The sequence below is a fragment of the Lissotriton vulgaris genome, chromosome 9 (genome assembly GCF_964263255.1).
Source record: "Lissotriton vulgaris chromosome 9, aLisVul1.2, whole genome shotgun sequence".
Taxonomy (NCBI): Eukaryota; Metazoa; Chordata; class Amphibia; order Caudata; family Salamandridae; genus Lissotriton; species Lissotriton vulgaris.
This window is the reverse complement of record NC_141697.1, coordinates 35322607-35335643: the sequence shown is the minus strand read 5'-3', so window position 1 is coordinate 35335643 and position 13037 is coordinate 35322607. Positions and strand designations below refer to the sequence as shown.

The 13037-nt window shown below is 42.8% G+C and overlaps 1 protein-coding gene across 1 annotated transcript in view; it reads right to left on the bottom strand.

Annotated features, from left to right (window-relative positions):
• PRKD1 (protein kinase D1) overlaps positions 1-13037 on the bottom strand; it is a 929258-nt gene that overhangs the window by 589569 nt on the left and 326652 nt on the right. The window lies entirely within an intron of this gene.

Below are 13037 nucleotides of genomic sequence, written 5' to 3'. Positions count from 1 at the left end.
TGAAATTCCTGCTGATGCAAGTTGGTTGATGTTTATTGCAGAAGATGTTCTAGATTAGAGACATGAAAATAAAGGTGTAGAAATGTTTTGCCCCTAGAATGGATGTCGACACTACCTTTTGGCAAATAAATGAGGCCGTAGTTAGCCAATGATGCTAAAAGGAGGGCCTGATAGAATTCACTTTTCAATACCCAATTACCCATTGATGATGTGTGAGTTAGCATCATATGGCTAACTGATGAAGTTCGCATATGCGCCTATGCTGAATTATTTTACTTGCTCCTTTCATATATTCAAATACATGTGTGATTTTATAGTTCCTTAGCTTAGCCTGTGTGCCACCATTTTGTGTACCCCTCTGTGCCTGCGGGCCCTGCTCGCTCATATGCCCCTCCCGCAGGAATACAGAAATTCACTAAGACAGCAGTTTTTGTTTCTCGGCTTACTGTGGCCGAAACTAACAAGTTTCTTTATCAGTAATGTTCTCATGCCCAGAGACGCCGAAGCCTAGCTCCATGGCCTTGAGTAGAGATAATGATGTATCCCTTGCAGGTGCAGATGCCTGCTGTATGAGAGCATTGTCCACTGGTCCGAGGCTCGGTAACTTTCCACAAGGGGCGTACCCTTTTACTGTATTGCATTATAATGTATTGCTGTGATGCAGAGAGTCAGTCCTCTCGTTCGCACTCCTAGGAGTGAGGTCGGACAGGGCCCTCTCATATGAGTGTTGTTTGGCCTAATAAAGACTTTTGTTCATTCTTCTCCACTGTCCGGCTGACTTCCTATATAGCGACTATAGGTGAGTGCGGTAAGTCACTCGGGTGGATTTGAGCCACGCTTATCACTGGACCAAGTTTGAAAATATCACTGTAGAGTAAATCATTAAAATACTTTCCTTCATAAAGACAACACCACACCTCTCTGACCCACTTTTCTCTTCTCTTGTCAAATATCTCAGACATGTCATCTCCACAACATGGACTAAAACCATCAACTCCCCCCTATACAGAGCCTCTATGCCAAACTCCCTCAAAATTGAGCAAGTCACCCCCCTTATCAAAAAGTCAAACGCCAACCCGAAATGTATTTATTTATTTTATTTCTTTTTAGAGTTTTATAGAGCGAGAACTAGACCCGAGGCATCGGGTATCAGAGCGCTTTGCATAAGCACCAGTTTCGTTACAGAAGGACACGTTCATTTTTGTTAGGCACGGGGAGATTAAGTGATTTGCTCAGAATCACAGGATGTTGAGTGTCGTGGCTGAGACTCGAACCCGGTTCCCTGGCTTAGAGGTCGACCACTCTAGCCGTAAGGCTACATCCTTAACATGACCTCAACAATTGCAGACCCATAACCAACTCCATCTCCACGGAAAAATGTGTACTATATCAACCCAACAATCACATTTATAAATTCAAACTACATGGCACCTGCAAATCTGGGTTCAGGAACGGCTGCAGTATTATTATTATTATTAAATGGGTTTTATTAAGCGCAGACAACCCGGAGGCCTCGTAGCGCTGTATGGACACTGCAACCCTGAACATCAGGGATGACTTACACGGATCCCTAGACGCTGGTCAGGCCTGCCTCTCCTTCCTCCTGGACCGCTCTGCAGCCTTTGAGATTGTCAACCACAACATTCTCCAGTCCTAACCACCCTCCCACAGTGTGCTGGCATCAATGGGAAGGTCCTTCAGTGATTTGCCTCATATCTGAACAAACTAATCAAACAAAACAATTCCAGCTCAACAGCAGTATCAGTCACTCAAGGAGTCCCCGAAGGTTCAATCCTGTACCCTGCCTCGTTCAGCCTCTACATGGAACTGATGGAGCAAGGATTCGCACGTTACGCGACTTGCTTGAAACTCATGATCCTCGCATAATGTAACATTTTAATCAACCTGTTTTGTTTATTAATATTGCACTTTTACACTACACGCGGGTGTCCCAGTGATGCTTGCCTATGTGTTTATTAATCCTAACTACGCTTGCAGCTAAAATGGTCGCTGCTATGCGGGAATCTAGTCTGCGCATGCGTTGGTCATACCCATGTGATGTGACGCACTTGCAGTTCTGGAGGGAATTTTTCGCTCATGCGCAGTACAGCTAATATGGCCGCTTTGTTCTAACATGCTCTTCGCTTGCCACCGCTGCTTTTGCTCAGCTGTTTCATTCAGCTTAACTCCTAATGCTTTAGATATTATAAAGTAAGGGGTGTAGTAAAGCCAATCATGGTATACAGTGTCTTCAATTTTTCTGTGTTTCTAAATTGTTTTCTCTTACTTTTCATGTATCGATCTTTGTGGGCCTAGGAGCGGTGAGCCACTCCATCTTTGAAGCCCGTGTAGTACTAACCACGTGATGAAGGAGAACCGAATCACGCAGTAGTGGAACTTAGCCAGCTGGCTGCCGAAGCTAGGATGCTCCTGGGAAAATGACCCCTGCTCCCGGAGAAGTCTTCGACTTGTACCTGAACTTGTTACATGTTGCAATAATATTTGTATGCCCTATTGTGCTCTGAATTTCTATGCCATGGGAACTGGAATGGAAGGGATGGGTTCGAAAACTGAATATTAATTCTGGGAAAGTTCAAAATATAGGTGGTGTCATGACCTAACCGCATCTCTTGTCCAATCCGAAGTTGGGGATCCTTTCACTTACAACATTGGTGGGTGGTCTAAATCTTTCTCTCCAATTTCCTTAATAACGCAATGTGCCTATGTGAATTATATCTGACATTTGACTCTCATGAGTAGTATTTTTCTAGCATGTTCCTTATCTTCTCCTTACCCTTACTCAAACATTGAACTGTTTTGCATATCTAGTATGTTCCACTGCTACCCTTCCTATAGAAATTAAACGCATCCTGAGAGTATTGTTTCTTCTATATCATTTAGTATATTCAAATTAGCATTTTAGTAGAATGTTTCCTTGTTCTTACTCAACCTTTAGTAACGTGATACAAATCTGTTAGACAAAATTAGCGTGTTCCTTCTCTTTCCCATTTTCCTTTATGTTTAAATGTCAGATGATCCTTACATTGATTCATAGTTACACTATTTTTCTAATCTTAGTCATAGATGTTTTGATCTGTGTGAATTTCATTCTCATGGCATATGATGATTTTATTGACTAGATAAAGTTTTTAAAACTTCTTGTGTTTGTGGTTATTACAAGGTATAAATAAAATATAAATGTATATGGTATTGGAGTTTATCTGCTTGAATCTCATAATTAGCTCCTGATCCATGGTGATCATAGGTACCTGTTCTCGAGGATTGGTAAGTCAGGTACACGGAAATAAATAGAAGGAACAACTCGATTTACTGATAGCGGTGTGTAGGTTACCTGATTTATGAAATAGTGATAAAACACGTTATGGGCCCAGTAGTGTATATGTGGTAAAATCAGAGTCGGGAGACCTGCGCGCTCTATCAGTAATTTTCTGCTAGCAGAGCTATGGTTAGGACTAACTGAGACAGGTAGATAGGCTAATTGTTGACAAACCGTGAAAATTTAAATGTGCTGCTAAAAATATTTTTCCCCTTGAGATCGATCGACTGAAAATTATTGGTTTGAAATGTTATGAAATGTTTAAAATGTTTTTATGAAATGCTGCTATATGATGTTTTTGGATTAACAATTTGTTAGTGATCGTTATATTTTGTCTGGAAAAATCCCCGGGGATAGAATAGCGGGTGGTGAGTAGAATCCACTCCGCGGTAAGGTCACTGGCTGTGAGGAAAATTAGTGCATGGTTAGGCAGAACTGGAAGCGCTAATTAGGGTTTTCTGAATGAATAGTTGAATAAATGATAGCAACGAGTTCGCTAATGAAACTTCAGTTGTGATATTACCTAGTAAGGGTCACACGAGGAAGGAGTAGTAGGTTCATCGGAGCTTGAGTGATAGCAAGGGAGTTCACTGGTGGAACTTTAGACTTAGGGGCAGATTTATGAGGCCCTTGCGCCACGTTTACGCCGCTGTTGCGTCACGCAAGGCGGCGTAAACGTGGCGCATCCCTATGAACGATTTACAACGTGACGCATCTAGGCAGATGCGTCACGTTGTAAAGCCCTGCGCCGCTTGTGGGCGTTCCGGCGCAGGGTGGGCGTTCCGGGGCAGGTGCGCCTCGCAAAAGTGACTGAGTGAAATCTATGAGATTTCACTCAGTCACTTTTAAGCCAATGCTGCGTCAAAAGCCTGCTCCTGCTTGAAGCAGGCGTAGGTCTTGACACAGAATTGTTAAAATGGGGCACCCCCGAGCCTTGCTGGAGCTGCGTCGCGCTTGCGACGCAACTCCAGCAATGCGCCACATTTCCGGCACAGATGCGTCACGCATCTGTGCCGTTTTTGCACCATGGTGCGCCGCATTATAAATGCGGCGCACCATGGCTGGCGGAGCTGTGGCGCACTGTGGCGCATGTTAACTGGCGCATCCCTGGGGATGCGCCAGTTAACATAAATCTGCCCCTTTGTATATATCCCGGAAAGAGTGGATGAGTCAAAGAAGTAACAGGTTCTCTAATGCTTGTGCGAAAGGGTAGGCAGAAGGGTCTATCCGTTGTGTATGAAAAGTAGACAGAAGAGGTTTACTTACAGTGAAACAAAGCGTTCTTTATAGACACTCGAGTACAGTGGCGAATGTTATACGTTGTAAACTAAATTGAGCACTTGCACTTTAAGAAAAATTCAAAGTTTCCGTTACCTTGTGAAGGAGGGAGTCGGTCGCGAAGCTGCGCTGACGTCACTCCGTGCCATTCTGGTATTGGTTGAAACAGTGGGCGTGTAATGAAGCTAGTATTGTAAAGGAGGGGTGAGTGCCGGACCGTGAGACCGCGTCTCGCGAAAAGGCCGCGCACCCATTGGTCGAAATTATTTGCAATCACAGTATTGATTGGTTGTTGAAACAGTTAAAAGACGCGCAAGCATTGGAAGAGGATTTGTAAACAAAAGACGTAGTTAACCACAGAGCTTCTGGTTACGAAGTCTATGTGGTATCCCGAATTCTTACCTGATCCACAACATTTAGGTTTTCGCAAGGATCAGATGCTAAGAGGCAGACCTTACAATATGTACGGAAGCAAGAGGAAAATGTCATTTGCTGACAAAGTCAAAAATTATTTTAAGAAAGACAAGCCAATTAAAACTAGAGAAGGTGTAATTATTCCACCACCTAATACTCCAGCATTATTTATGATGTTTGATAAAGGTTATCATACCTGCGTATGGTTGGCAAATTGGGTAAAGTATACCCAAGAAGATGGAATCTTAGCATTTCCCTTAGATGGCACCTTTAATAGTAGAATTCTGTTTAATTTGAGGACCCGAATGAATGACTTACATCCCAGACCAAGATTGACGCAATATGAGGCTTTAGAAGAATGGGAAATTGAGGCCGTTGAGCGAGACAGACCCAGGATGGATAAGGGAATAAGTAAATGGTATCCGAAAATGCAGAGAGAGACCAAAGAGAAAAAGATGAAACAGGGGAGACAGAATATGATGGTCGAGGGACTATTTCCAGTACTTCCTACAGACGAGCATGTAGGAGAAAAAAGGACAGAGAAAACCTGACACTTAATGGCTATGGGTGATTCTGAAGATGAATTCCTGGAGGATTTATTTATGAAAAATCCACCCCCCTATGATGAGGATTCAAGGTCTTTGAGTTCGAAAAACCCATTCTTCAGATGTCCTAGAAGTAGAAGGGCTAGTGAGACAGATACAGCAGGTCTAGGTAATAGGCAAAATAGTAAAGACGGATTTTGTAGACCTGATACAACTGTCCCAAATTATAAACCATTCGGTGAGGAGAGATCCGCTATGACAGCCCCAACTGCCCCGAGTCTGTATCCTCCTTTAGTTCCGCAAGTGTTACATGACACTTCCATTGACAGGGTTTTACACGAACGAGAAAAGGAAGCCTTAATTAAACAGCGAAATGAACTCATTCAGACAATAGCTCAGATAAATCCCAGTCCTGAAGCTCTGACAATTCCAGTAACTATTGGCCCCGTTGTTCCTCTTTATGGGGATAGACAGGCTGGTCCAAAGACTCCAGTTATTACACCAGCTGTAGCACAGCCCAGAAAAGAGCCTCTCATAGTAGATGATCAGGCAAGTGAATGCAAATCTGTGATCTCCCTGATGGATTTGCCCATTAGGGAACCGGGAAGCAGTGTACTACGGACAGGAACTCAGACTAGGGCAAAGGAAGTCCTGATAGAAACAGCTTCAGGTACTAGAAGCGCCACAGTAGTGACTCCGGAAGAACTAGACCGATGGACTCGAGAATTGGAAAAGGAAACTCCTCAGCCAAAACCATTAGATATTTACAAGCTAAGAATAGAGATGGAAGAACTAATGGCCGGAAATGTGGGATTAGACAGATTGAACACCTTTAGTGAGGAAGAGTTACTGTTTATATGCAAAAGCCTTACCCGAAACACCAGAGTGTTCCATGAGAAACTAATGGACACCGCAGCTAATATGGGAATAGATGATAGCAAATCCAAAGTCTTACAAAAACATTACAGGGCAGAATTTTCGGATAAGGATCTAGAAAACATGAATGTGTCAGGGAAAAAGGTACAGATAAGAGAATTGTTGAATCTATTACAGAAATGGGGAGATTTAGAAAAATGGAAAGCCAGATGGGCAAAGAAAAAGGAAGACAGTAAGGCTAGACCACGGACTTCTGAATATGTCCTAAAAGAAGTCGATAAGGCAGAGACTTTGTATCCCATGAGAGAAGTGCCAGGTGGAAAGTATGTCCATGTACCGTGGTCCCGACAAGATATTGTGTCATTCACAAATGATTTCCCGAAATTACGAGAAAAGCCAATAGAATGGTATAGGCAGGTCGAGAGATTTGTCAAAGTTCAGAAGTGTCTCCTGAAGGACTTAGATGGGTTCTTCGACATTGTAGTTCCTGTAGATTTATGGACAGAATGTAAAATTGCAGTTGATTGGCCCAGTGAGGAGTATGAAAGAGACTCAAGAACCGGAGCTCCCTCTCCGGAGGTGATGAGACAGTATGACAAAGTAATACTGTATTTGAAAGGGAAGGTGCCAGCCAAAGAAACTGATTGGACCCGCATAGATAGAACTACCCAAAATCGTGATGAAACTGCTCACTCCTATTATGAACGACGGTTACAGGTATTCAAAACCTACAGTGGAATCGATAACATTGAAATGAAGGATATGACCCATTTCATTTATTGATTCGTGTTGGGATTGAGACCTGAAATCTCACAGTGGATTAGAGATAATAAAATCTGTTGGCAGGGAAAACCCATAGATGAGGTCCTGAAGTAAGCCAAGTATTGCGAAGATGAGATGGAGAACAAGCAAAAGGCATTAAAAGAAAAGGTCATGTGGGCTCAAGTAAAATTGGCAGAGCAGCAAGAAAGACAATTAGGTGAAATGAATAATAATACCCCGATCACAAGCTCTGGGGGAGGAGGGAAACCCCGAGTAAAAATGAGTCGAGACGAAGCCATGAAAAAATTTCCCTGCCACGGGTGCGGTCAGATAGGGCACTGGAGAGACGAGTGTCCAATGCTACAGAATGGTAATGTCCAAATTAATGATTTAAATCCACAGGTGCAGAAAGAGGGGCCACGAAAGACCCAGCAACAGGTAAAACAGAATCAGTTGCCTCGCGCACCTAGACCTAACTATAGGAACAAAGCTCAGCAGAATGAGGGGGTCGAGGTATGGGAAGGAAGGGAGGATAGAAATGCAGCAACCTCGCAATTCCTGTTGAATGATACATTCCTCTGTGATGAACCTTACTGACGGGGCCTGAGGGGTGGACTTGGCGCCTCCTTTGCGGTAGACCAGACAGGGCCATACATTGAAGGAAAGGTTGAAGGAAATGACGTCACCTTTCTGTTGGACACTGGTGCTACCCGTTCTACTGTGAGAACAGCAGACGTTCCAAACCTACCCCTCTCGGGAGAAGCTATCCAAGTAGTGGGTGTGTCAAATCAGATAATTAGTACCCCAGTAACTGAACCAATGGAGATTTCAATAGGGAATTTTAAAGAGATGCACAGATTTGTTGTCTGTGATTCTAGTCCTGTGAATTTATTGGGACGTGATTTGCTGTGCAAAATGAACTGCACCATCTTTTGCACACCAAAAGGCGTTGAAATAAAGACCCCAGATGAAGACGGACTGTACAAATTAATGTTGCTAAGGCCTGACTCAGAAATTAAGAAATTGACAATGCAAGACTTACCTGAAGAGCTCCAACAGGCAGTGATACCAGAAGTGTGGGATTTCACTGGAAAAGATGTAGGATTAAAGGCAAATGTAGACCCGATTCAAATAGCCATAAAACCAAATGCAGTTTACCAAAATACCAAGCAGTATAAAATGAATGCAGAAGTAAAAGCAGGAGTTGCCATCAAAATAAAAAGATTGCTGGAAGCAAACATCATACAGGAAGTAATGAGCAGTCCTTGTAATTCGCCCATAATCGGGATCAAAAAGCCTAGTGGGAAGTACAGGGTAGTGCAAGACTTGCGCAAGGTAAACAAGATCGTTGTTCCTTGTTGTCCTATTGTGCCAAACCCTGCAGTGATTTTGTACCAAATTCCATGGAATGCTGGATGGTTTACCGTCATTGACTTATGTCACGCATTCTTTTCCATCCCATTGCATCCAGACAGCAAATTTCTTTTCTCATTTTAATTCGACAGTCATGTCTATGTCTGGAACCGTGTCCCTCAAGCGTACACAGAAAGTCCTTCTATTTTCAATCAGATTTCGAAAAGATGCCTTGAATCATTAGTCTTACCTGGAGAATCAGTTTTGGTCCAGTACATAGATGACCTCCTGGTGGCGTCTAAAAGTCGGAACGAATGTGTTACTGATACCATTGCATTGTTGAATCATCTAGGCAAAGGAGGGCATAAGGTATCGCCAGACAAATTACAGTTCTGTAAAAATTCAGTGAAATATCTGGGGCACCAGATAGAAAAAGGTATCCGGAAGATTACTTCAGAAAGGATTAGGATAATTCGAAACATGGAATTACCAAATACTCAGAAAGAAATCAGAATGTTCCTGGGAGTAGTAGGATACTGTAGACAGTGGATTGTGGGATTTGAAGTCCTAGCAAAACCATTAATAAAAATGACCAAGAAAGGAGCTAAAGATCCGGTCGAGTGGGATGATGAAAGCATGACATCCTTTATAAAATTACGAAACTGTCTGTGCTCAGCTCCTGCATTGGGAATGCCTGACTATTCAAAGGACTTTGCCTTGTTTTGTGACACACGAGACAATTGTGCACTTTCAGTCCTGACTCAATTTCATGGTCTAATTAGACGTCCAGTGGCATATTTTTCTGCTACCTTAGATCCAGTGGCTGCTGCATTGCCTGGATGTCTGAAAGCAGTAGCTGCAACTTGCATGAGTCTTGAACAGAGTGAATCCATTGTCATCGGACATCCGGTAACTGTGTATGTCCCACATGCAGTTGTAATCCTACTGACCCGGACCAAAACTCAGTACCTCACACCTAGTCGGCTGACTAAGTATGAAAGAATTTTAGTGGGTGCAGCAAACGTAACTATCACCAGATGTAATATACTGAATCCAGCAACTCTATTACCAGATACACTGGCTGCAGAAGTCAGGGAAGAGGTCGAGCATAACTGCACTGATCTGACTGAATATAGCACAAAACCACGCCCAGATATAAAGGAAACAGCTTTGCCAATAGAAGACAGTGAATTGTTTGTAGATGGCTCATGTTTAAGACATGAGGATGGAGGTCTAAGTGCTGCCTATGCTGTGGTCACTCTAGAAAAAACAATAGAGGCATCCTACCTATTTGGAGTAAAGTCTGCACAAGTAGCCGAATTGGTTGCATTGACAAGAGCTTGTAAAAATGGGAAAAACAAAAGAGTAACCATATACACTGATAGCCAGTATGGTTACGGGGTTGTGCATGACTTCGGCCAATTGTGGCTGCAAAGAGAATTCATGACTTCCTCGGGTACCCCTATCAGAAATGGAAAAGTGGTACTGGAAGCAATTCAGTTACCAAAAGAATTGGCAGTGGTCAAGTGTGCTGCTCACAAATCTGGCAATGACGATGTGACAGCTGGTAACCGATATGCTGACCAAATAGCCCAATATTGTGCACAAAACAAAATGTAATTGAATATCAATTTGGGGGGAGTCGGAAACAGCTGCCAACTTATGGTGTTTGAGGATGTATCAACTTGGGAGGAACTGAAAGGGTTGCAACAGGCAGCAGAACCAGAACAAAAGGAAAGATGGGAGAAAGATGGTTGTCAACCAAGGAATAGAGATGGCTTCATTGTCTATATTGATGTTATGCCTGTGTTACCAGACAGCATGGTTGCTCCTATGGCTAGACTGATACATGGAGACTCACACATAGGGAGAGATGCGATGGTTCGTTTTTTCAAACAAGCATGGTACAATTCGAAGTTCAGGAACATTGCAGAGGCGCTTTGCCAGAGGTGCTTAACTTATCAGCAGTTTAATCCAGGGAAGAAAACAGTAGTATTACCTAGTACAATTGGAAAGGCAGAGGCTCCTTTTATCAGACTACAAGTTGATTTTATACAGTTGCCCCGTTGTAAAGGAATGAAGTACGTCCTTGTCATAGTCTGCCTATTCTCAAAATGGGTGGAAGCTTACCCAGCTAAGAAAAATGATGCAATTACTGTAGCCAAGTTGTTACTAAGGGAACTGATACCTAGGTTCGGTTTCCCGGTCACAGTTGAATCAGACAGAGGTGGGCATTTTGCCAATTACGTAATAACACAGCTCTTTGAGGCATTTAAAATTACCCAAAAACTGCACTGTGCATATCATCCCGAGGCTTCTGGAGTAGAAGAACAGCTGAATGGCACTATAAAGTCAAGACTGGGAAAAATGTGTAACTCTACTGGATTGAATTGGATAGACGCTGTACCCCTTGTCCTGATGGGACTGAGAAGCATTCCAGAACGAAAAACAGGCCTAAGTCCCGATGAGATACTAATGGGAAGAGTGATGCGGCAGGCATGGGTACCAGGACACAAACTGCTAAGTATTTCTGATGATTTGGTACTAGAATACTGCAAGCAGCTGGGTGACCAAGTGCGTTCTATCTCTCACCAGATTGGGGAAGAAGCCGTCGCCAGGCCAACAACTCCAGTCCATAATCTGAATGCAGGTGATTGGGTTGTGCTTAAGAAACACACTCGGTCGAGTAGCCTAGCACCGAAGTGGGGGAGACCGAGGCAAGTGATTCTTGTCACCACAACTGCGGTGAAGTGTGCAGGTGTGCCAAAGTGGATCCATGCAAGTCATACCAAGAGGGTGACTGGAAAAGAAGCAGCTGAAGCTGAAGGTTGTGCAGCTGAAGGGTCTCCAGACGTTGGTCCTGAAATAGCTGAGCTGATGACGAACAACCGAGCACCAGTCAAAACGAGTGGTTCCCAGCGGATGATCTGGCTCTTGATCCACCAAGAACCAGAAGATACACCTACTTAGATAGAGAGTGGGATAGTGAGGACGAGACAGGACTAGGAGGACAAAATCAGATAATCGAAATCCATGACAGATCTGATGAGTAGGGAGGTCAGATAGGGACAGGGCAGGTTATCGAAACACCTCCAAGAACTCCAGAAACTGAAAAGGGACAGTTAGAAATTTGGGCGGAAGTTCATGCGGAAGAAAATCAAGGGTTCGAAGTGCATGAACAGGGTCAGATAGAAATAGACGAATGTGTTCAGGAAACAGAATTTGAAACGAACAAAAGTCAAAATCAGTATACACCTGAACCAGGCCAGCTTAGAAACCAGGCGGAAGAAACTGAAGTAAGACCTGGGACTAGTCAGACAGGAAGGGAAGAAGGAAATGTTGAAATAAATGTGCCACAACTGAACGAAAATAAAAGAGCACATGAGGAAAGCCAAATTACAGTGCCAGTTAAAAGACTTAAAAAGAAGAAAAGTGAACCAAGATTCATAAAAAGACTGAAACTGAGATTGAAAACCGTAGAGGAAAAGCTAGAAGACAGGAAAAGGGCTGCCAGTGAAAAAGAAAAGGCTGGAGCCAAGCCTAAAAGAAGAAGTGACAGAATAAAAAGGCAAAACGAAAAATATCGAAGTCCTGAATGGACTTACCTAGTCCTAGAGGAATTTGAAGACCTCGAGATAAGTGACGAGAGTGATGAAGAACTGATTGCTGATCAGGGTTCCGAAGAAGAAGACCCAACCTGAAAGTTAACCTGCGTAAGCCACATGTGTAAAGTTACAAAGAGGGGTTGGAAAACTTCTTTTAAGCCACAATGTCTGATTCAAATGTGAATGGAAGACCTACACAGAATTGTTGTAAATCCTGCTGTAAAATATGTTTGTGTAGTGTAGCAATAGTACTGATAATATGGATAGGACTAACAATCTCAATACCTTTCATGATAAGCAAGGATTCTAAACTGTATCCTACTCAACAAGTGACAAAAGACTCAGAAATCCTGCTGACAGAAGAGACACCACGAAGTGTAGAAAGAAACGATAAAATAGCTGGTCTTAGACAGACAAAAATGGACGTAGATGCATCAGATGAGGGAGGACTATATTATCACAGAATCAAAAACAGAACACATTTAAATGTATTTGCAAATCTTTTAGTACACTATGTAGAAGCTATGGAAATAGAAGACTGTTATGTCTGTATGAAGCTACCCACTTCTGTAGCTGAAGGTGTGACCTATCACCATTTACCCCTAACCTATGGAATTTCCTGTAGTATTTTAGCAAGCCTATTCTATAGAGGAACTTTACAGTACTACTATTCTAACTCTGACGTAATATTTTCTGAACTTCCTATTCGGGGAAATCTGAACATTGTTCACACCAAGAGTGATGTGACTCGTTATATGGGAGAATACTTTCTGACTATAGGTGACATAGATTTAGGTGAAGCACACAGAAATAATTTGACCTGTTCATTACATGAGCAAGAAAAAAAGTTTTTAAATATGGCAGAGA